The 21,550-nt window shown below is 40.5% G+C and overlaps 1 protein-coding gene across 5 annotated transcripts in view; it reads right to left on the reverse strand.

Moving 5' to 3' along the window:
• Nucleotides 1-21,550, reverse strand: part of KCNIP1 (potassium voltage-gated channel interacting protein 1) — a 435,471-nt gene that overhangs the window by 311,050 nt on the left and 102,871 nt on the right. For 3 of the 5 annotated variants that reach the window (XM_080399998.1, XM_080400000.1, XM_080400001.1), the window contains exon 1: nucleotides 1-13,009. This exon is cut by the window's left edge. The exons of 1 other annotated variant lie outside the window; for it this stretch is intronic. The gene's annotated coding sequence lies outside the window, so the exon portion shown is untranslated. Of the gene's footprint in view, nucleotides 13,010-21,550 lie in introns of those variants that run through there. One more of the 5 variants, XM_080400002.1, reaches the window with a different exon arrangement.

A 21,550-nucleotide genomic window follows, 5' to 3' on the forward strand; every position in this document is an offset into this window, starting at 1 on the left:
CTTTCATTCACAAAGTAATTTTTAAGACCAGAATTTTCTGAGATCAAGACCTTCTGTACAGGTAAAACTATCATATTGCCTGTTTACCAAGTATTAAAAAAAACTCAGCAAAAATTAATGCCAGAACACAAAGAACACTACATAACCTGAAAGCTTGGCATTTTATTACTGAGAAAATCTAGGAAAATCTAGAAACAAGGCTGAGAAGAAAACAGGCAGTGAACACCAAGATAACAGGATACAAAGCATGCTTGTACACAAAACTGCGTACAACTATATTTGTTTTATCAGACTGGTTAAATAACCATATGATTACTGGCAAATGAAAGATTTCTAGCATTGCAGTCTGCTCCAGTATAACATATTTTCTCTTGTTTCTCCTCTTGCAACTCCCACAGCAATAATGAAGCAGCAAAAATTTACAAATTTTGTCTGACTTTGCATGCACACACACGTCCCCATACCGCCACCATAGCCAACATTTCCAAAAGATAATGAGCAACGGGTTTTGTTTGAGACACCAAGTCACATTACATAAAGAATAGTAAGACAGATAAATCTAAAAGTCTTATGTTCAGCATGTGAGAAAAACAAGTTAAAAGGGGAAAAAAGCATTAGTTGCACATCGACTTCCAACAGGCTGCACCTAGGAGCACACATATAGGTAACCCAGCAGATGTATGTCTCCTTACGTCCCCAGAGTGGCTTGGCTGCGTGCAAAGCAACAAATGAATCTTGCCTTACCTACAAACCACCAACCTGTTTCCCTTAGAGAAGAGCAAGATGATGATGAAAAATCAGTTAGTTTATCCTGTCAGCCACACCAATTGGTTCATTAGTGGCGCCAGCTCCTGGGAAGCCAGAACTCCTTCTGCTAAGTGAATTCACAGAGTTTTTAATCAAAACTTATCCCCCCCCCCCCCCCCCCCCAGGCTAGCTAGCTGCCAAAGAGTGGGGAAGAACAGCCTCCGTGAAACATTAAAAGCAACTCATCAGAACCTTTCTTTTAGAAGGAAAAACTGTTGAAGTCCATTCAGAAGGCAGAAGCCACTTCTCCAAAACAGTGACCATCAGAGGCAAGTGCACAGTTAATTATTCTGCAAAGGCTTGCAATAAAACCTCATCTCCAGATGGAAGCTGATCACTTAACGCAGCTCCTAGCATGCTGTTCATCAAACGCATGGCTCAGCTGACCTCAATTAGTATGTCTCTCTTACAAGTTACTTCTGAGAAACTATTTCAAGGTTTTGGTGGAACTGTGAACAAAGGGTTATAATAATAAAAGTTCAGATTTATATAATCCTCTGCACAGTCAAAGTGACCTTACAAAGTCAGGAAAACCATTTCAGAATGTACCCAAATGTTCATGAAAGGTTTGAGCACCTCTGCAACTCCTGCATCAACACAGTTTGCTATTTGTTCATGACAACTGCATGTGCCAATAATTAGGTATAAAAATACTTGATATTACTTGTGATGCAAGTAAACACATTAATGGTTTTTCCTCAGAAAAGTCTAATAATCCATGATGGCCATATCTTTTGTCTTAAGGTTGAGCTTTTCAATAAAAGAATGCTAAAATACATAAACAGATAATCTGTTGCTGAAATGCAGCCATCCCTTAGAAAACAATTTTTTCCTTCACTTTATTTACAGGAAAAAAATAGAACTCTAAGTATTTATAAGAGAGTTCCCATACAAAGTTACAGATTGTACAAAAATGTATATAACTTGCACAAAGAGACTGAAAGAAGTTTGGCCATCTGACATAAGACCTGTAATACTACCACGCTAGCAACTGAATATCATTTTCCCACATACCAACGTGCATCATCTTATTCATATCCTGGGCATCCAAAACCCAGTCTAACAGGCAAAATACAACACCGGCAGGTTTCAATCTGATACAGGAATAAAATCCTCACTTTACTGCCTCTAAGTATATTGTTATCTTACAATACATATTTAAATGTTTGTTGCCTGTAACATGTAACAAAGTGGTGTTCCCACCATCCTGGACCCAGGTACAAAGCAAAGCAAAGCCATTAAATTTATTCCCAGCCTATCCATTAACATTCCTCCTTGCCAGGCTGCAAAAACCCTGCAGAAAGCACAATCCACGAGAGGTGATGTTAGTCCAAGAGTCTGAGAAGATCCTGGATGCCATCAGCTTGCTGGAATAGAACAAACGTGCCCCTCCTTGCTCCACTCTGGTGGAATTTACAGCTCCAGCTCAGAGCACCTCTGACCTTGCAGGGTAGCCCACAGGTACCACTACCCTGGAAGTGATAGCACAGCAGTTGTGCAGACAAGTACCGGCTCTGCACAAAACTTCAGCAAGCTTTTATTCTTGTAAGTTAATGAAAAAAGGGTATGATACCATTACTGCAAGAGATGCGAGTGAGTGGTGTGAGGCTGTATTCATTGAGCTGACATCTTTTCTATCTTTAAGACATAATACAGTTTTGTGTGTAACTACTACAGAAAAAGATACGATAAGGGTGATGCTAATCAGTCTACTAAGTTATCCCAAAGAAGAAGAAGAAAAAAAAAAAAAAAAAAAAAAGTGGAAAAAAACTTAGATGAAAGCCCATCTTCAAGAGGCTTGGAGCAGAAATGCTGAAGTACTGCTGGAAAGGTACGGCCCTGCTGGGCTGAAACTGATACCCACCAGAGTACTGTGTGTCACGGCTGCCGGGACACCACCTCACAGGCCGGAGTCCCACAGACAGCCCCAACACGTGCCTCCAGCTGCCAGCCCAGCTGGCTCCTGTGCTGCTGCTGGGCGCTTGGGAGAATGCTCGTCTTGCAACGGGCTGGTGAAGTGCAGATTTCTGTTATTTATCTGATGTGGGCATACATGGTCATTTGACACAGACAGCATTCTGATGCTGCTTCTGCCCCATCACATAACAAGTTATTAGTCCATTTTCTGAAATCTGCTTTCAGTTGTAATGGTGAACAAAGATCCATTAACTTCTATAGTAGAAACTCACATTTACCTGCTTATTCAGCCAACCTTTGGAGAGGATTCCCTGAGTATGTGAACTCACAAGTTCAACAGAGCCTGGGAGACCAGCACATTTTTTAATCTAAACTACATGAAATTCAGAATTTAAAATAATTGGTTCAATTCCTTAGTTTCAGTTAAGCTCTGTTTTGAAGTTTAGATGAAATCTCAAATGAACCTTTAGTGCCTTAAGCCACTGAAAGAAAAATAAGTATTTTAGGGGCAGTTCTCATTGTCACCAAGAACTGCTGGCTTGGCACAGGATCCAAGGTCTCACTGGACTAGCTAAAGGAAACTTTTTTTACTTTCTAGCTTTTGGATATATTTTGATACTCATCACTTCTGACACCTATTATCACCCTTCTCATCACAACACTAAGATAGTGAGCACAAGCTACTCCACATGGTACACCATAGCAGGCAGTCACTGATAGGGACTACATGGGGGCAAGAAAATTATTTTTCTTCTCAGATGTGTCCCAGATACGTACACCCCAGTGAACTGGAAATTGCTACGTTGTCCAGGTGTGAAGCAAAGACCGGGAAAGAGAGATGAGGATACTATCAAGATTAAAAAACAGAAGAGGAAGCAAAAAGCAACAATCTAGGTTGTACTATGGAAATCTGAAAAGTGCGTATTTGAGAAAGTGTATCTCACTTTTCATATTAGTGTTGAAACAAGCTGGATTCTCTTCCTAAAAACTGCTTGTTGTTATAGTGATACCATTTTCCATCCCAAAAGACAGATTATTCAAGTCTGGTCTTTGTCAAAAAGCACCATTATTACACAAGGAATTAAAACTTTCTTGTTTAAAGCTAACGGTTAAATCAGCAGCAAGTACAGCTTATCCTAGTGTAAGTGTGACAGAGCAGTTGAGCTCAACAGCCTCCTGCATGAGAACAGACATTCAGGAACAGGGCTACACTGGTGTAATTGCATCCCCCACGGACGTATTTTACCATCTTACACTGGAAGAGTTAAAGCAGCACAATTCTGATGCTGCCAGGTCAAGTTGTGTTGGCAAGGGAGAAGCAGGAGCAATAACTGAGGTTTGAGAAGGCATGCATTAGCCCTTTAAAGCTAAACTGGTATCTTCAGTGGTAGCATCAGCACCCTTGAAACATCCACAGAAAAGCTGGTCAAAAAGTTAGTCTTCAAAACGTGGCAGGAGGCATGACCTCATCCAGCTGCCACCAACCTCTTCTGAACTGAAGAATTCTTACCACCAAACAGGTTTCGATTTCTAGTTATGAAGTGAAAGGAATGCAACTAAAGATTTACAGAAACAAATTTAATTGTCTAGACCAAGCTATTGCCATCATACATCTTATAGAGTAGAGGGGTGGCATCTAAAAACTGGTATTTCCAGCACCACAGAGCAGAACTGGGCATAGCAGTAACAACAAAACAAACTGCAATATCTACTGATAAAACAGAGCTTTGGGTTTTTCCAAGTCTCTTTCCTGTGCTTACTGATCAGAGCAGATGCTCTGACAAGTCCCTAACATGCTGTGGAAAAATATGGAAAATTGTGGCAAAGTGGAAAATACATTGGTTTTTATCATCACCTATTCTGTGGATCTCTAGTGTATGAAAAGCAAATCCATCGCCACCCTCTACAGCCGTGGTCCCAGCCCCTTCTACTGCCATTGATTACACACCAGCAGGTATGCTCATTCCACAGTTTTTCCGAGCCTGTGTCTTTTTGCATAGAGGTCTTGAACTTTTTGGCAGCAGCAATGGACAAAATCTACATTTCATTCCCTACACTTTGCCTTCAAGGTTCATTTTCCCCCCTTATACTTGTAACACGTTAATTTCACCACCTTACTCACACCTACCTTCACACACACAGACACACACGCACAGCCCCCTTATTTGCTAGTGCAAGGAGCAATGAAGAAACATGTGGCTATTACAGCCTTTTATTAATGCCATACTCATCCAAACCACCGGGGGATGGCTGACAGCTTTCAGCCATCAGCGCAGCCCTGTTGGGCAGCCCCGCCAGCCCCACAGCCCCATCTGTCCCCGCTGCGGGGCGGCCGCGCAGTGCACCAGCCAGGTGCGTTTTCCCTTTGTGCAGCCATAACCAGGCTGGGCTGGCAGCCCTCTGCTACGTGCATATTTGTACATTTCCCTTCTTTTTTTTTACTTTTTTTTTTAGGAATGCACAGTGGGGCAGATCTCTCTGAGATGAGTCAGAAACAGCAAAACTTACAAGACAACATGCAAGATTGCCCCTGTGATTCCACCGATGTGAAATAGCGCAACTTTCCTCTGTGAGATCTAAACACTTGTTTGAATCAAAGATCAGAAAATACCACAGTTGCACACACAAACAACACCCAACCCATTAATAACTGCCTCAACCAGGAGAGAGATGAGAGAACATTGCTGCTGACATATCTGCCATAAGAGATCGGTCCTCCCAGCCTGAAAGAGCTGTAACACAAAACATGGCCAAAAAGCACATTTGGGAAGAAAAATGAAAATGCAGAAAAACTAAGACATTTTATGAATTCATCTAAGGTTGCTGGGATATTCTAACTAAAAATAATTCTAAGATGTAAAGATTGCTTCTGTCTATTCCAGTGGACTCTCCACATGTTTCTCCCTGCAACTGCTGTTTCCACAGTTCCTTGTATTTTAATCAAGACATAGGGAAAAAAAACCCAAACAAACAAAAAAAAACCACCAGAAAAATGTAACACCGGAACTCCAAAGCAAGCAGCACAATCCCAGGACAGCATCCCTCATTATTTCCAACTATTTCTCCCTCCACGCTTTCCAAGTGCCACTCCATCAGAAAATCGGTTATTCCCCAGTGCTGATGCAGACCGCTGCTTTGGGTGAGGTACGCAGTGCAGTCCCTGCCTTCAGGTGTTCCAGGAGCCCTTGGAGAATTAAAGGCTGCACATTATGGAGAGCAGCTTCTAGAAACACATCACCATAGTTGGCTTGACTGGAAAAGGTAAGCTGCCTACAAATGACTGCCTCAATGTTTTGTATTTTAGCTATCATGCATACCATATACAGCAAGTGCGAAAGCTGCATCAGGTTATAGATTTAACCTTAGGGAAAGAAAAATACACCCAAACCCAAAACTGTTTCCAACCTGTGACTTTTGATTAGTCAGTTCTCTTGGCTGTTGTACATTGGTATAACACCATTGGTTTCAGAGCTGATCTCTTCCAGTTAAGAATATGACCATATGATCTGAGAATGATGAGTTCCCACCATCTGCTAAATTTCTGCATTTCTACCTATAAATATACAGAAAATAGCAGTACTTTCCACTTGGTAGGGTACTGAGAACAGGCTGGTATTTGCCAGCATGCCATGCCAAGAGCTCAGAAACAAGTATCTCAGTTTCCCACTACCAGACCAATGGATACCTGCCCCAGCTACTGACCTTTGCTGAACTACTGCTCATCACAGCTTCTTCCCCCATGTCTTGATACATTCACTATGGACGATTGTCCCAAAGAGCCTGAGAATCTATTTCTCAACCTGATGAGGGAGCACAGCTTAGCCTGCTTCCTAGAACATACTCTGACCCTAACTCAGGGCTCTTAGCTGTTCACAGGGGCTCAGGGACCACTCACCCCATGATTTTCAGACCAAGCCAGATGATGTCAGGAGGATGGCAGCTTTGGTAATGAGAATCTGTCATCAATACTTTCCCCCTAACACTTAGCTGGTAATACAATTTTATTTAAGACTTCTTACACTACAACTTCTCCTTTCATGCACCCATCACATTTTCTTTCAAAACAAGGCACTGATTTTCATGGCATCTCTGTCAAAGCCTGCCCTGTGTGCTACCTGAGCGGTACAGTGGGCGCTCTGCAGGGAGGTGCTTTGCCTTTTGGAGGATGCAGGGCTTCACATCTCAACCACAGTAACAACTCTATATAAACATCAGGTCCTTCATTTTAGGAGATTTAGAAGCAAGTGACATCATAATCTTATTGCTGCAGAAAGTTTACAGAATAGGAAGGGCAGGACTGTACCAGATCTCAAGAAATAAGCATCATTAAAAAGAAGTTGAGACAGCTGAGTGGTGTTTTATTTCTGTGTCCTCGTTGGGATAATTTACTGAGTTATTTAAAATAGTTCGCTATCAAATTCTGCATTAATCTCTAACCTTGCAGTTCTCCAAAGGATTATAAAATTCATTATTATGGCTATTGAAACCCATCCTGTAGATGCAGGATTTCAAAAGGATTGGAAAATTGTATAACTGTGAGTATAACTAGTTATGCAAGATGAAGTAACAAGGTCAACAAAGTATTGTGCTTCAAGGCATATGTTAGAGAGGTCAGGAAGGAATTACACTCTGTACAGCTTTGCAAACCTGGCTACACTTTTTTCTCCAAGACAGAAAACACTGTCTTCTGTAGGAGAAAAGATGAGAGTTTGCTGCTTCTACACATTAGTTTTGAGTCAACTAATCACTAAATCCCATTGGATTTAGGAAGCAGCCCACAGAAGGACAAGAGTTCCCCAACTGGTGAGTTCCTTTGTTAAGGAAAAGATGAATTACAGAAATACATTTAACTCTAATTTTATTTTATCCCACCCCACCCCAGTCAGCTGCTGTAACTCATCCCACCAAGGATTGCTAGGTATCACTAAGGTTTTCTTTAAACTTCCTCAAAGTACAACCCCTGAAGCTTTCCTGCTCCCTGCGATGTTGTGTTGGTGGTTGTGATCATGCTGACACTCTTCACTTCTGTGCTTGGGAATGGTAAAATAATGAGTACAATCCTTGGCTGAGAATGCTTTGGTCAGGGCGTGATATTTTTGTGAATGCTTTTAAGGTTTCAAACAGACCTGATGCTTTGTCAAAGATGTCTTTCTTGGAGCAAACACCTACATAAGAAATCATTTTAACACAGATAATAAATGGCAGAGATGACAGTGAGCCAAAACACGTGTTTACCTGCAGACACACTAGCTTAGCCAGCCTGCCTGGCATGGGGGGTATTAAGTCAGCTCTGGTTCTTGCAAGTGCTATCTAAACTTGAAAGATTTCTGGAATAATCACAGTAGCCATGTAGCAGCCCTATCCCACTGTGCTAGAACAGACTTAAAAATGATAAAGGTTGCCTGTGAAAGACTATTACAACAGCCTTTGTTTCAAAAGCAAACCCACCTAACAATTGAGCATCTTTTATAGAATAAAATTATTTCTCTCTTTTTTCTCCTGAAGAAAAAGCAAGCATGCAAACAAGGAAAAAAAAAAAAAAAACAAGTAGGAAAGGAAAAACACACAAAGAAGGTCAAAACTCAGATGCTTATTTTTGGTCAGACACAGAACCTTGTGAAAGATTCTACTAGCTTTGAAAAATGCATTTGAGAGGAAAGAGTAAGGAGAGAGAAGCAGCAATATTTTCTGATCTGCTCTACAAAAAAAAGAAACTAGTCTGCGTGGAGAAAAGCCCCTCCAACACACAGTGCTGTTGCTCCCCTGGGACAACATCCTCCTGTGTCAAAATTTGCTAAACCAGGGCCCTTCCTCAGCACAACATTCATACAAAGGTGGAAAGCCCTTGGTACAGCTACAGAGTGCAAGTATGAGGCTTAACCTAAGCCTTGGACACAAACCTGCATCCACGCTCCCCTGGGACTCATCCAGCAGCCATGTTGCTTCCCTGTGACAGGCAGCAGAAGGGGCCAGCACTGCACACCGGCCAAAACCAAACACTGCTCTGTATCACTGCAGTATCCAGTCAGTCCAGAGATTAACCTCATCCTAATGGATACTATTTATATTCTGCCAGCAAAATCCCCGATCTCCCCTTACAAAGTTAGAGTTTTTGTCCAATTGGTTTCCTCCCTCTCCTCAGCCCCAGTCAGTGTCCTTCCCTTTCTCAGCATTTCCTCCAGTTGCAGTGACAGGAGATGGCACTTGAGATGGAGCAGGAGCCAGCTCTACCCTGCTCTCCACTGTGCAATGTCAAATCCAGAGAAAACCATCATCAGGGCTGAGTGACGGGCTCAGGAATGCCCCTCGCCACCAGTGCTCCCAGAGCTTGCAGGAACTAGAGCTGGGAGGCAGGCGATGCACGTCACAAAGCATATTTATGAGCTTCAGTGATACACTGGCAAAAGCAGCTTCTTTTCTAGTCCAGTTAGTGGTTATAACGCTGAAGTCCAGCCAGCTGCTCCTTGTTTGCCTTGCTTCCTAGGAAAGCAGTGGTTCTCCCAGGACGGCCGGGCATCATGTAGTGCTGCAGCAGGCTCCAGGCAAGGGCAGCTTGCCAGGGGACACTTCTAACGTGGTGCTCATATCACACCAGCATGCACCCCTTTTCTCCACACTGTATGAAACTGCTCAAGGGAAACAGACCTCAAAGGTGAGTTCGGACCTCACCATCAGAAAGGCAACCTCAGCTTCAGATCTCTTACAGGGGAGTGAAGAGGCCAGCCTTGCACATACGTATAGCAATGCTCTTTGATAAGATGCACACAGGATAGAGATATGTTAAACCAAGCAAAAAACACCACAAAACTTGTTTTCCCTGTCTATCCATAAAATGTTATGTAGGTTGTTTAATGGATGTATAATATGATATCAATAGACGAAGTATTATGACTGGGCTCTCCGAGGTCAGCTCTCTTGGGCACCTTCACTCCAGCCTGTGCTGGCTTTGCTCGGCGTACCTGGCAGCAGCACGCAGTGCTTTGTTACAGAAAATGTGGACTGTGTGCTCACACGTGGATCATGGGGTGGCCATAAACTCACCCCAAGCCAGGCAAGCACTTATCATTGTGGCAGGCAGCGATTATTTTATGGTGATCTATTTTAGTAACAGAAACGTGAGTTTTTAACCACTTACTGGGCAGAAGGAAAGTGAACGCCTGGTCCCAGCCCTGGCAGCAGGGTAAGTCACACTAGGCATCAGGTGGCTTTGCAGCAGATCCCAGCTGCTGCAGACTAAATACCTCCAGACACCGTCACTGCGGGAGGACCCCTCGCTTACTGCGGGGTCACTGTGTCAGGCTGCAGCGCAGCCCCTCACCAGTGGTGCCTTTGCACATCCACACCAAACCTGTTGGGTAGAGAGGTCTTTCCCTAATGGTTGCTTGTTGAGTGATCTCCACTAATTTAATCTAATTATCCATTCTGGTTCAAATCTGAGTACAAAACGCAACACAGTGCCATGACAGGCATAGAGTATCAGCGTATCAGTCATTGTATTAAGTAACAGTAATGTTAAGGTAAAGAAAGAGTTTTACATGCCTCAATGACCTTTTTCTTTTTTTTTTTTTTTTCTTTTTCTTTCTTTTTTTTTTAAGAGATGGTATTTCAAACAGTTCTACACTATCTTTTAGAAACATCATTAAAAGACAATTTTAATTTTTCTTGCCAATTCAGAACTTCAAAGAGAATATAAGAGCAGCAGCAAAATGAAGATTTTGATACCAGAAGAGTTTTGCCTTCATGGATATATTATTTAAACTGCCAGACTTTTGGAACATTTATGATACAAAACATAGTCAGTCAGTAATAATCGCATCCCTCAAGACATCTACTAATTTGTTTTATTGCCTTTTTATTTTTGTCCCCTTTCATTTTCTGAAATATAATCATAGTTCAGTGACTTCATCTGCAAGGAAACCAGCAAAAAAGCTTTTGCTATAATGATGTACAACAAATGAATCACAATTCCTTAATCACCCTGTTCCCTTTATTGTTGCCTCATTTGAATTCATGGATTCCCAAAAAATTCAATTATATTTGCAATTTCTTCACAAAAAATTACACAGAGAGAACTGAAAGTGTAATGATCCCTACACTTTCTGAAAAATAAAGCAAAAATAAAAAATAATCATGTTACTGCAAGAATAGAGAGTATATTTTCCGACATCAACTCTTTTCGCATCCTCAGAGGAAGAAGAAATGGCACTGAAGAACTACATGTTTTTTTCTGCCACGTGATGCTACACAGTGCACAAAAGCAACCTTCCCCACTGGAATAAGACCAAAGGTGCTATTACAAAAGAATCACGAGATAAGATTGGAATTACAGCAAGGGTTTTTTTATGCCCATTTAAGGTTTTATAATGGCTATAATACACTCCATAACAAGAGGAATCAACACCCTGGACAGAGAACTGCCGCACAAGCAGCCAGACACACATGACTGCAGGGTGTCATTTTTGGCTGAAGAATCATTTTGAAAGTAATTTCTTAGTATTTGTATGGAAGGAAATATGTATATAGGCATTTTTATTTTTCCCTTATTGTCTCTTGCTGTCACAATGATGAGAACAGTAATGAAATTCCCCTGTGCTGTACCTTGGCAACTGCCTTTTCTGTTGAAGGACATGCTCCTGCCCGAAAGTTTTGATGTTCCTCGTGAATCTTTTTTGTTGGGAGCATCTCCCATGCCTTGTTTATTTTGGTATTGTCATGAGATCCCCCCAAAAAAGGCTATCTTCTGTCATATCATCCAAAAGACTTTCTGCCAGCCTCAAGAGAGAGTTTTTAAGCATTTCTAATTGATCTAGAATTCCAGGGACTTTCAAGAGCAGAGGTCCAGCCCTGTGCCCCATCCCAAAGCAAATCACTCAAATGGGGGCTGAAGAGGCTCGGCATGACTCACAAAGCCTGTCAAAGGTTTGACAAGCAAGAATCTTGTTCTAAAGCACAAGCAAATTCCACATAACAAGCTCCCTCTATTTGCTCAAAAGAGAAAATGAAACCAACTGGTACCTGTTCTTCCTGTGAGATAATATTCTTCAGTTTCAACCTGTCCATCTTCATATTTCAGGTTTCCAGTCCACATCCCCAAAAATAATTTGGACAGGAAAACTGGGCAAGCAGATGTTGTTTCACATGATCAGAGCACACAAATGCTGTTTGTGAATATAAATTACACTTTCCTATCCCCAGAAAATTGACTAAAGGGAAAATTATTTATCTCCAGGTAAGTCAAGAAACATCAAGAATAAATACTGAATCATGCAACTAACTTTAAAAACAAGGGGATCTCAGAAAGTTTATCACTTTAAAAAGAATCCTTGCCTGCATTAGGACCACTGTACTTAAACTGGAACCTAGTATTCAATTCCTGCATTAAGGAGCTAACGCCATACCCTGACCTTACTGACGCTCTGGCAAATTCACTGACACCAAAGGAGTTAGTCTGGATTTTCACTGAAGGAATGGTAATTTTGACTCATGCTTGTGTCAGTTTCATTGGAAGACACACCTTGGAGAGATTATTTCTCTTCTCTCATTTATTTATCTACTTCTTTTTTAGGGGAACAGTGTAAAATCCTACCAATCCAAATTTAGGGGTATTCTCTTCCTGATGGAGAGGAAAAGACTTTACACACATTGATGTAATTATTTCTCATAAGCTCTATGCAAATCCAAAGTTTTCATTTATGGAAGGGGAGTAAATGTTGCACTTTCAAAGCAACCACTCCAGATTTAATTTTGCAGAAGCAATTAGTTTTAAACTCAAGAACAAGAGAATTCAATTCTTCTCCTAAGAGACAGTGGTGCTCCTTTAAATATATGCACAGGAATTCAGATGTTATATGTGCTCTAGAAGAACAGTCACTAGTGAATAATAATTTGTAGTTTGCGGTCATATTTCCCTTGGCTTTGCCTTTCAGCCCTGTGGGGTCCAGCTGTATGCCCAAGGCCAGGGGGAAAGTGGCAGAAACTGCACTGTGCTGCAAATACCAGTGCTGTCCAGTTTCTCACTCTACAAACCCGTCAATACACTCAGCTCCTGCAGCTTCACAAAGAACCAAAATCCAAAGCTATAAACCAAATCTTGGAAGACTTTCAAAAAATTCTCAAATTTATAACTAAACTTTTTGAACATTCAGGTTCCTGTCAAGAAAAGGTATGACGATACACAAAATTCCAAGCAAATGTCAAGTTGGCAGAATTGGAAGAGGAGCAGGAAGGATCTGAGGGCCAGATCTGCTGCCCAAGAAGCCTCAAACTGATGGCAAAAGTAGCTTAAAACGTAGCCAGCCCCAGGCCTGCGCTGCATCAATGACTTTGGGTTCAGTGCTAATCACCTCGCTTTAAAAGCTGTATAAGGACTGCCAGCCCAGGAGGTTAATCCCTTCTTGAATTACCATTATTTAACCCGTTCTGGGCAAAGTGAAATGATTTGCTGTTGCATATTTGTGAAAATCTTAGTGTCCCATTCCAATACATCTCAGTAACCTTGGTGGTCTTTTCAGCTTTCTAAAAATGTAGCTACTTCTCAAAGGGCTGATCCCCATGGTCTTTAACGTCAGTGCCAGCAGCTTGGGCCCCTGCCTACCCCTGTGTTTCCAGTCACTGCTGAGGACCATCAGCTCCCACTATGAGCAAGTTCACAGGAAAGGACAAGAAATCAAGAACCCTGACTCTATTCCCAGCATTTACTGATATAACTGGCTGGAAATGGGGAAGGTCACCCCAAAACCAGAAGGTCCTAGATGTGCATGAGTCAGAGAAAAACAACCTGATGTCTGCTCATGCATAAGGGTGTTATGAAATGGTGTTTTGCCTGAGATTAAGTTGCCTGATTAAAACCAAATCTCTCATCAACCCCTTCCCATTCCTTTCCCCTCTGGCCAAAAACAAATACACACACACCCCTCACGAAAACAACCCCAAAACTGTACTCAGGAAACCAGATGGTAACTGCTCTCTTTTTCTTATTTCTCAGGGAACATTTTCTTTCTACCTTTTCTTCATCTATTGCAGAGTCAATTGAGCACCTTCATCTTCAGTTTGCCTTCAAGTGCCAGAAGGTGGATAAGCATTCCAGAATAGCTCAGATGTCAGCAACAATTTAAATGTAACCTGCTCACTTAGAAGACCAGCAATCTCAGATATATAAGAACCCATTTTAAGAGTCTAATCATAGAAAACTGGTTTCAAATGCAATACCAAATCTGATACTAAGATACCAAAATAAGGATTGAAACACAAAAGTAGTTCTTTTTATATGCATGAGTATCCAGTCAGGCACATAGGATTATCCTAAAGTGTGCTTATATTAAAAAGGTTAGGTCTTCTATATCTGGTAACAAAATAAAAGTAAAAAATATAGCATCTCACTGCCTTCTTGGTCTGAAACTTCAGTGAAAATATTTAATACACAAGGTAGTTTGCAAAACTGGATTAATTATAAAAGAACCTGCAAAAAGAGGAGCTGTTCTTTTATGCGTAGTAATACTTTTGTGAGAACATGCTTATTTTTGCCCAGTTGCGTAAATTTAAGGTGGAAGACCAGGCATTCAAATTAACAATCCAAATTAATGTAAATTTTTGCAGCAGCAAATTTTCATGTACAAGATTTTGTGCTGTGGTACACAAAAAGTGCATGTACTGGCATGCAGAAAGCTTGTAAACCACTGAATAAGTTTAAAAACTCCCTGGAATACCTACCTGGTCTGCACATCTGCTTTAGGGACCTAAATACAAAGAATATAACAGCAGAGCCAAGCCATTTCACTGCGATTTCTATGATTCCACCTAGATTTCAAAGAGTTATTATTTAAAATTACCCATTTGTCATTTAAGCCCCAAACACTTCTAACAGCAGATTATACTTAAAAATGCTCTAACAGGTCTAACTCCCACACAATGAACATTGCAACACAGAATGGGAACCCTGTGGGAATTTGTTTCCCGGGTAGAAAAGCTTAGACTGTGAAGCTGCACAAAGAGAATAACCAAACATTTGTACGTGAAATAACATTTTCTCCCAGCAGAAGTCTACTTAGGGAGTAGCCTACTTGAATGAGGTAGGGAATTAACCTCTGTCCATTCAATGTCTTCTTTGGCTGGCTCTTCTCTTAACTCATTATTCCCTGGCATTGTGGAAATTCAGGGCAGCAGGATAAGCAGCATAAAAAAAAAAATATCCAAATTGTCGTAGGACTTTGTTACTGTGGTGCTTTTGGATAATTCCTGGAGGATTTAATTTTCAGCCTTGCTTTTACATCATGAAGTTTGAACATTAAAACTACTCACCTCCCCTTTTTTGCTACCATGCACTGCACACTTGTAAATAAGCATATACTTTCATATCTTCCAGCAGCCTCTGTCTCTTACTGGCTTCTGTTTTAATTCTCTGTTCTTTATGACTTCTATGACACTACATGCTTTTTTTAGCAAATGAGAATCATACTTTTGCATGATTCCTCATAAAATCTTAGCATAGAAAACTGGTTGTAGAAAAGTGACCCTGGACAAGCCTACTTAAATTATTCTTCTTTATGTGAAACCATCCCCATAAGAATTATTTCTATCAATCTTTTTTTTTTTTTTTACCCCAGAAAAATGCCATTTCTGAAAATGCTATGAAGATAACAGCAAAACTATTCCTAGAAATTATATGCTATTATATATAGGAAAAGGAATATATGCGCTTGAAACCTACAGTTATGTATGCCAGCACCTGAGCCACTACATTCCTTCACTCCCTGCACCACAATTACCATCACTTTAGGTTATATGAAATTACCTAGCAAATCCTAATAAGGCAAGAGAAAAATTATAAGATGACATTTTGGCATATCTGCTTTCCCCATATGCAAGAGAGGAACAGAAACTGTTTGCTAAAAACATTTGTAAAAGTATAAGTAGCCTGTATTACTGTGCCTCCCCATCATTTTCACTGGACTTTTGCCATTTATTTCATACTGGCAATACTCAATAATATAGCATTAGATTTAGTTCAAAACCTCTGAGAAGACTTATCCCCCAGGTCTGCATAAGCTGCTTCCCTGAACAATGCACTCTATTCTTTGAAAAATCCCAATGTGTCTACAGGTTTGGCATGTTTCACTCAGGAGGCTAAAATAAATTATTGCAGTGTAAATAGTGTCACTGGGGAAACTACACTCGCTCTGTGGGCACCTGTCTTATATTGCACTCACACAAATGCATACTGCAAACTGCTGTTAAAAAATTGCCTAATTCTCAAACCCTATTTTTACTTGCTGCATGCAGAGCCCTCAGAAATAAAAATGACACTTTTCCGTGATGCTCTTCCTTTAATGCTTGTACAGGGGACATTTGCTTCCTCATTCATGAGATCCTCGTCATCTTTGCCTCTATTATCCTGCTTATTCCTCCAACCCTATGGATCTGTCTGTTCATTTCCCAGCCGCCAGTGTTCCTTCTGTGGCACAGACATCACACCACTCAGGGCTGCTCTGACAGCCTCTGATGATGGGAAAGGCTCAGACCCTTGCCAGGAGCCCTGCTTGACACATTAGGTTGTGACTCCCAGGCAGCCTGTACCCTGACAGCTCAATACTTTTAATTCTTGAATAAGCAAGCTGTTATTAAGTGCATGATGGTGAGTGTTTCCTACGAGGGAATTCCAGGGGCACCCACTCAGCTCTATTGCTAACACAATGTGTCCAAGTCCAAGCAAAGACTGTTCAGATTAAACCAGATTCAGGACCAAGAGACTTTAAACAAAGCAAAAGAAATCTGTCTAACTCTGCCTGGAACACAGGCATGTGGTACCTATCCATGATCTCACCTGTAGAAGTATCTGATCCACTGCAGGGACTTACAGAAGTTGGGCTAAACATTTTAAAGCTATTCAGTTTCCTGGAGCCATTTAATAGCTCATAGGAAGGGGCACAGGGTAGAGTTCAGAGATACTGGCATGAACCCAGGGTCTAATTTTCATGCATTATAGCAGAAATACATCTATTTTCAATTCTCTTTTACTTTGAAAGGAAGGTAAGGGTACCTGCTTGAATACTAGATTTTCCATTATTTTCTAAAAGACACTTCAACAAAAATAGCCACCTCTAGACTTTGCCCCAAGCTAAAACAAACTATTTAGTTTCTCTTCAATAGATGAATAAAATTCAACTTCTTATTTTGCAGATTGTACAAGGTAAAACATCAAAGAACAATGTTCCTCCCTTTCTGTGTGTGAAAACATTAGTTTTTCTCACATTTTTACCAGGTACAAAAAAAAATAAAAAATTAAGCATACATTGGCACAGCACTTTAGCCAAGACCAGTGCAGCTGCAGTGAAACATTTCAATGTAATTTATGACACAGAAAGATTCAAAAGGGTTACCTGTCATCCAAGACAGGAACATTACGACAGTCAAAACCATACAGTCATAAGGAAGTGTTCTTGAACCATAAAAAATAGATCTCAATTTTTACTGACTTACATACACATCCACATTTTAATTTGAAACTTTGGATAGGCTGTTTTTAAAAAACGCATATAATAAAACCTGAAGGTAAAAATGGTTCAGAATTAATCTCAAACTATGAATTTTGGAAGCTTTTGGATTTGGATTTGCTAATATACCCAGTATTGTGAATACTTGTGCATATGAATGGCATCGTGGGCTATCAATAGTCCATCCCAGGCTACAAAAGGAGAACAGAGGCAACCTAGGAGCATGTCCAGAATTGTCTTTGCTGTTGACTAGAGACTTTTCTCTTGCTGTCTCTCTTCTTTGCAATTATAAGGTCTGTGTTAGTAAGAGAAAACATAAGACTTTTTAGAGTAATTATCGGAATACGAGAAGAGATGTCACGACCTCAAGCAGGATAAAAGCTGCAGAGACTACCCAACAGAAGTAAATGTGCTCCACAACACAGCCAGCCAGCCCATTCTCAGGCTCCTCATTTACCGCATGCCCAGAATGGTTTGCACTACATTGTCTCAAGCACAGACATCTCTCTTGGCACGATGAAAGCTTACACTGCATTTCATGGAAGACAGAAGATCGTTGCAAACTACAGAAACACCCCAGTGACTGATCATTCCAACCAGGGAATCGTCCCAGAGAGAAAGATTTCACATTTCTGTCAGGAGGACAATGTACAAGCGTAGATCTGCCATTAGTTACCAACAGAGCTTTTCAATACAATAAAAATCTACTACTAATAGTCCAGTCACTGAAACAAACAATCTGGCTCATTGCTACTTTAATTTTAGATGAGTTAAGCTGTAGCAAGGCATACATTCAAGCAGGCTGGGTTTCATGTCTTTACACCCTCTCTCTAAATTTAAGTCCCTTAAGGTCTCCTCCTTTTCTCACTGAAAAGAATCCATCAGGATATTGCCCTTCCTATCTATCCCACTCTCAAGTTCAAATAAATCAGTCTATTTATTACCTTCTAGAAAAGGTGAAGCAAATAGACTAGTAGATGTGAACGTATCAATATCTGGTCAGGACCTGATGTTCTGGAGGGAAGAAATCAGCTCCAACCTGTTCATGGTCAAGTTTGCCAACTTTTTCCACTTCACTTCCAAACAGATGATTAAATTCACTATAGCCCAGGTCCACAGACAGCCAAGCACATAAGAGCAGGCGGCAGCAGCAGCATGCATAACAGCTCATCCCTGAGGTGGAAAAGCTGCCTGATAGCTACGTAGCTATGAAGGCAAACCGTAACACAACTTTAGGCATGAAAGAGAGCAAATCTTAGGTTGTCATTAGAAACAAGCTTCTTGAAAACCCAACGCATTTTCTGGATGACAGCTTTGTGTGAATTGCAATAAGAAAGTATCTTCAGCAAACATTTTCCTGTCCATGTTAAAGCCCAAAGTCTGCAACATCGTGTTTGTTCTCTATTCAGAGGTGAGAGTTTATGTCCAATGGCAAAGCTAAAAAAAAAAAAAAAAAAAAAAAGCAAGGCTAAGCAAGCAATTTACAAAAGAAAGAAAGAAAGATTGTTAAAGTCCTTTTGCTCTTTAATTACTGAAGATTTCAAAGCCAAGGGGAATTTTGCCTTCACATTTTGCCCAGAACTTTGCTGAGAATTACAACATCTAGGCTCCTTCCTGGCACACATCTAAAAGGAAAAAGGGAGTTTACATGAATACAACAATGTGGAATATTTGTATTTTAGCACTGTCATGCCCTACTCTTCTGAGGAAGTCTATATGAGTAGTCAGAATACCTGGCTACACCAAGGCACCACATTATATGCTGTAATAAGGTAGATAGCTGCTGTGCTGTACTGTTGAACTCCTGTAAGATGTAAATGCAAACAAAAAGCTAAAATCTTGGGAAGAGAGATGCAAAATTGCTATGCATCGAAACATTTACTTATTTTAAGTCAGCCAATGTCTATATATCAAATATAGTCAGAAAATGTTATGCATTTGATGGATTTAAATAAGCAAGGCTTTATTCCTTCCTGCATTACTAATATGCAATAACAGGCAGGTAAAGAAGGGTTTTCAGTACTTTACAAATTTTAAAAAATACGAAATTTGAGGTGAAGTGACCAGGCTAGGAGGCATGTGTCCTCATACAGAATATTTTCCTTGGCAACCACTAAGAAAAAACATTTGAGCTGCACTGCAGTATGGGGCAGAAAAGACTGAATCCCCAACAACATTAAGCAATTCTCTACATCTGCTCAGCTGGGGCTTTCTTGCAGCTCTGTGCTTTGTTAAAGGGAATTACAAATTTGCAACCAGGTAGTTTTCATCCAAGCTATAAACATTCACACACACATCAAAAAAAAAAAAAAAAAAAAAAAACACCAAACAACAAAAAAACCAAAACCACACACCTCATCTTGTATATGCTCAGTAGAGACTAGTTACAGTTAATTAATTCCTGTGTTTATGTGCTTTTCCACACCAGATGGCTTGGTGAGGTATTCAAGCACTCCCAAACAGGGCAGTTTTTGGCAAGTTCTTTACAGAGACTGGACACCACTGGCAGTTTGGCAACAGCTTCCTACCGCTATGAACAATGAATAAATAACGCTGACAGGCTCAGCTGTTTCTCTGTTCCAGGAAATGTGCTTCCGTCTTGATAAACCAGCTTAGCAAGCATAATAAAAATGCAGATCTAAATGGGCTTGGACTGGTGTTTATCTGTAACCTCAGAATATGCAGCCTTTCTTCAGTAGAAACCATTTTCATGGAAATTCCAACAAGACACCATACAAATGAATACTCTGGGTTTAGATCAAACTGCAACTCAAAGTAAGAAATCACTCCAGGGTGTGTATGTCTTCTGTACATTCCACAAGAAAATGAGGCATCCATTTCACAGAGGAAATGGCACATACCAAGATTTATATTAAGCTTTTAAAATATTCTTGGTAAAATGACTAACAACTGAACTCAAAGAGCATGTAAAGGTAAAATAAGGCAGAAAATTGAACAGTCAAAAAGTCAGTGCTCTATAATTTTTCTGCAAAAAAGTCAAATCTATGTCAGAGGAGAAAAAAAAAGAGGACTATTTATGCAAATAGCTGTTGAAAATAATCAGGAATTATTAAAGAGAGAGGAATTTGGTTCAACAAAGCCATCCATTCTGCAGGTTTCTGGTGTGCCTCTATTTGCAGTCTTCTCTCAGATGTTTTCTTTTCATCTTTAAACTGAGAACATCTACTTATTTCTAATCCTCTGCCACACAGATATATACACTGCTTTGCATTCAGCAGAGGCCACAGGGGAGCTGGTAAATGATCTTCCTGATTTTTTTGCATATCAGGAGTAGGAAGAGGAGTACTCGCCAAAAAAAAAAAAAAAAAGAAATTTTTAATATTCAGGCTGTAGAGCTTCATGGAACTTCCTGTGAAGTTAGACTGACCTTCATTAAATTTAACTAACATGAAATCTGGCCTTCATTGAATACAAGCAAAAGTCTGCCCCAGCTGGTTTCCAGACATCTGTGAAAGGGGCTTCCATACCTTCATTTGTACCTTCAAATAGGAGCGTCTCAAACAACAGCCCCCTGCAGCAAACTGAACAGGCTGAGCTCTGTAAGAACCACCTCTGACTCCCACAGCAGCAAAAACTCAGCATCGTTGCAGCCAGGATTGGTTAAATATTTATTGTCTTGCAAATTTAACTCTTGCTTACATGTTATCCTCTAAGAGATCATAATTATAACAAATATATTTATAGCTTATTGTTTTCATGTATGTATGGGTTTTTAACAACGTGAAAAATCTCATATCCCTCCAGACTTACTGTTCATAGTCAGACTAATTTTATGCAGGTAAACTGTAATGAGTCCCGAGAGTTACTTCTGATTTCATCACTGTGAGATGGACTCAGCTGAGTCCCAAAGCGTCCGTGGCTACTGCTGCAGGGTCAGCCTCGGTCACAACCCTATTGCTCACGGCTGTAACCTCATCTCTTAACGCTTAAGGAATTGCCTTTTCATAAGTCAGTTTTTGGGATATCGCACAACATATTCAAGAAGCAACAGGAGATAAAGCAGGAACAACAAATGATGGAACATTTTAAGCCTTACTATTGCCAATATTTCACATTAACATTTTTCAGGGTATGGCTATAATCTCCACATCAAAAAGTCGTCGATCATAACACTTTGTGCTCCCAGCTAGCCATCCACTAGGAAGAACAATGACACCTTAGCCCCTGCATGTTGCTGCAATATTCTGACTGGAGAAGACAGCTCGTGCTGTGCTACTGAAACCCCGCTGGACTGATAGGAACGCAGTTACTCCATGAGGATCATCTGGACTGTGATCCTCCTGATGGGAAAGGTGAAGGCTCAAACTTTCTTTAGG

The sequence above is a fragment of the Falco punctatus genome (genome assembly GCF_963210335.1).
Source record: "Falco punctatus genome assembly, chromosome: 8".
NCBI classification, from domain to species: domain Eukaryota; kingdom Metazoa; phylum Chordata; class Aves; order Falconiformes; family Falconidae; genus Falco; species Falco punctatus.